Source organism: Elephantulus edwardii, unplaced genomic scaffold, assembly GCF_000299155.1.
Source record: "Elephantulus edwardii isolate Elephantulus edwardi_28Jun2011 unplaced genomic scaffold, EleEdw1.0 scaffold00116, whole genome shotgun sequence".
In the NCBI taxonomy this organism is placed as follows: domain Eukaryota; kingdom Metazoa; phylum Chordata; class Mammalia; order Macroscelidea; family Macroscelididae; genus Elephantulus; species Elephantulus edwardii.
Window position 1 is genome coordinate 2,069,755 of NW_006399866.1, and position 4,305 is coordinate 2,074,059.

Below are 4,305 nucleotides of genomic sequence, written 5' to 3' on the forward strand. Positions count from 1 at the left end.
TTCAGAAAGGATGAAAATGTAGTTGATGTAATGTTGTTGCTACTTCTACATTAAGCTACAGACAACTTTCAGGAAGATAAGTATAAGGATGCAGAATAAGAGCAGGGGCATATATTACCTCTCAAGAAGTGTGATTATGTTATAACAATTAGGAAGAGAAGAATTTCCCATCACAGTGCCAAAACCTTTAGGTAATTTTCTAAATGATTGTGCACCAATACACATTCATAATTAAAACACTCAGGAAAATAGGAATAAAGGAGACTGTGCTCAACATAGTGAGAAGTATGTATGCACAACCAAGAATGTACAACATATGTACAATAACAACACACATTGACTTTCAAGTTTGCAAACACCCAAAAGCATTGTAGATTAGCTCTTTGCCATTCTAAAGATAACAACAGTGTGTAAAACAATTGATTTAAACAAACAAACAAAACAATTGATCTTTAACTCTTCAGAAGCATTCTATAAATTTTTATCCCAAGTAATTAAAGGATTACTATGTTGTGTTTGAAGTCTCTTAATGGTTGTCTAAGAATATTTCTTGCAAAACAGGTTATTATATGGTAGATGCTATTTTAAGATACACTCACAACATGAAACCAAACTCAAAGAATTAATTGGGAATTGTTCCTTCTGCAAATTAATTTTCCGCTAAATCAATTGTTTAGTGATATGCTAAAACCAGTATTTAGAGGCTTTCAGTCAAATTGGTTAATGGTAGAGTGTCTGAAAGATAGCAGCTCTGTGGAGGAACATGGTGTGCATAGGAAGCACTCAAGTCGATTTGACTTTAACATTTTCTGTAATTGCAGCCTGAGATTGAAAATAGCTATTTTGTTTGAACCACTGTAGTTAGAATGACTATAAACATTATTAACTTTACCTGTGTTGTAATTCGTTTCCATAAGCATGTATTGTGCCAGGCATTGAGCGATTTGCTCTTGGGGTTAGATATGAAAAGAATAAATCATAGTCCTTAAGTTTAATAGGGGTAAGGTTTCTGGAAATTGCTACAATAATTTTTCATTACCTAAAACCCATCTGTTCTGAATTACTAGTTTATGCTATCTTGTATCAGAAGCACTTTGAAAAATAACCAGCAATTTGACATTGTTGTAAAAAGTTTGTTTTTGTTTTTAAGAACTGTGGGAATGTTTGTGTATCTGTTTAATAGTGATTTTAATTAGGGGAAGTTTTAACTAAATCTGACTGTATGCTTATTCCCTCAGTCCACATGAGCCAATCACATTTTATATTCTCTTTTGTTTTTGTTTTGGAGAATGAAGGACTGAAAGCTGCTGGCCACTTGAGAAAAATGGCAGCTTTTCAAAGTTTCTTGAGTGTTAACCTCCTTTGAATCTGTTAAGGCATTCAGAGCAGAGTACAAGAAGCTTAAGATTTGAAATAGACTGTATCACTGCTCAGTTGGCTTAGCGTGTAAAATGCTCTATTCCTGCTGGTAACCTTGGGCATTGATGCTGAATTCTTAGTGCCTTTTGGTTTCATGTTGATGTAAGATAATTTAAGTGTTACAGAATTTCTTTAAAGTTATTATTTCTACTACTGTTCTGCAAAAGTAATTAGGAAAACAAAACAAACCATGTCCCATATAAGAAAAGTTAAGGGCAACGGTAGAGTTTCCTGATTAAGTGAGAAAGCAAATAGGAATTGTAGCTATGAACACCTAGGTAGCATTGTCTCGGAGGCAGATCATCGCTTTCTTACTTCTGCTTGGTGATGGAGTGCGTTTCCTGTGGGTGGTTCCAGTCCATTCAGCTTTGGAGGACTGTCACTTCTCAGCTTCAGTCTTGAAGCCCGATAGAGACTGTATGAGTTGGAATCAATCTTTGGACAGTTAGTGTGCTGGGTAAAATGTCAGGTAAAAGGAAGCCCCTCAGTGATCTAGATGTACACAGCAGTGATTGCGCAGGTGGTCCAGGGCCTGGCCATGTTTTGGTCTTTTGTGTACAGACCCACACACCAGCACCTAGCAACATGAGCCTAGGCACTGTTGATGCCATTTGTCATACTGGGGTTTTGACAACAACTGGGAGTTTCCCACTTAGTATACCCCCTGAGAAATGTGATTAAGACAGTCTTTCCCCTGAAAGGCAAATCACAACACCAGCTTTAAAGGGCACTGTTGCAGTTCCTCTTGAGTTCTGTAGCCTTTTCTGGTTTGTTTTTAATCTTGTGAAAATAGTCCAGTGATTACAGATAAAGTTAGCATGTGCATTTGACCACTAAAAAAACTTGAGGTTTCTGTCTGGCCCTCCATCAGTCCAAAGACTAAAACAAACAAGTCTTTGGAATGATGGAGACATGTAGGGGCAATGTTGTCTCTTTTTTTCCAGCTAATTATTGCCAAATTTGAATTGATGTGGCAGATTTGGGTCCCAGATGGAACAGCCATCATGATCTGTTTTAGCACTTTGTTCAGTGATTTTTGTAAACATCAGAGCAGATTATACAATTGATATTCCAAAGTATTTTCTTGAACCATTTCATGGCTGTCTCTTTTATCTGAAATCTCTATTAGAACCCTACAGACTACTTTTAGAAAACCAATGCATGTAACTGTTAGTTTAATTTTTTAATTATTCTTTTTAAAAGTTAGCCTGGTTTATGTTGGCTTTTGTCTGCAGAAAAGTCTAGCAATTTTATTTTCTTTTTATATGCATTTAGTTTACTGTTTCCAAGTAGCTAAAAAAGGATTTTTTTGCTTGTTTGAAATGTAGACCCCAAACTTCAGGTTTTCAGGGGTCCGAATTTGAAGAAATTACAAACAACAAATGCTGATGAGGCTGTGGGGAAACTGAAACCTTTATTCACTGTTGGTGGGAGTGTAAAATGGTACAACCACTATGGAAAGCAATATGGTGCTTTCTTAAAAAGTTGGAAATAGAAATACCATTTGACCCAGCAATTTTACTACTGGGAATATACCCTAAAGAAACCAGAACTGTCACTCAAGCAGATATATGCATACACATGTTATGCATACACATGTTTATTGAAGCTTTATTCACAATAGCAAAGAGTTGGAAACAACCCAAATGCCCATCAACAAAAGAATGGATAAAGAATCTTAGATATATTTACACAATGGAATACTATGCAGCACTGAAATACACAGAACTCATGAAATATTATATAAGATGGGTGACCGTGGAGGACATTATGCTCAGGGAAATATCTCAGTCACAAAAGGACAAATACTACATAATGCCACTGTTATAAAACAGGACTGCCATGGGGTTTGGGGAAAAACTAAGAAAAGAGAGGATAAATAATATACATGTCAATGAAACAGACAAGGGAGAGAACTGTATTTGGCATGACATGAGTCCAGAATAAGACCTGCATAGTAAAGTGGACTAGGGGAGGGGAATGACTGTATAACAATGAAAGATTTTTTTTTCCAAAGAGAAAAGTGAACTGGGGTGGGGGAGGGGCAGGGAGGAAAATGTGCGACAATGAATGAATGGAAATCCAGGTTCTCCATAACCTTTCATTAAAATCTCAATAAAAAAAGAATTTGAAGAAATTCTTGTAACAGTTTATCTGCATTATATTCTTAGGTTGAGTGGTAGGTTTGTATGAAAGGGTCAACTGTTTTGACTATATTTAAAAAACCCAAATATGCTGGACATACTATGATCAGGTCTAAAAATAACATGGGAAGTAGTAAAAATTGCCGTGAGCTTAGCTCTTTTTTTCTTCTTTTCTTTTTATAGCACTTTTTAATCAGCATGCATGAAATGTCACTTGAGTCTTCTAAACATTATAAATATGTTTATAATGTTAAGAAATGCCTTACACTGGCGTTTAGGCATTATTTCATTAATATTTTGCTAAAACATTGATCCTTCTTTTTTTTTTCTATTTCCAACTTTTTTTTTATTAATTTCAATGAACATTTACAGAGACTTTGGATTTCCATTCATTCATTGTTGCACTTTTCTCCCCCCCCACCACCACCACACCCAGTTCGCTCTTCTCTTTGAAAAGTAAGAGAAAAATTCCTTCATTGGTATACAATCCCCCCACATCCCCCCACACCCACCCCAAGTATACTTCACTCTGCAACTTTCATTCTGGACCCTTATGATAATCATAATGCCCTAAAATATATTGCTTTTAAACTGTTCTCTCCCTCATCTGTTTCAATGCAGTACGTAATTCATCCAGTTTTTCCTTATTCTTACCCTAACCCTGATGTCAATCCCATTCTACAGCAGTGGCACTATGCAGTGTTTGTCCTTTTGTGACTGAGATATTTCACTCAGCATAATG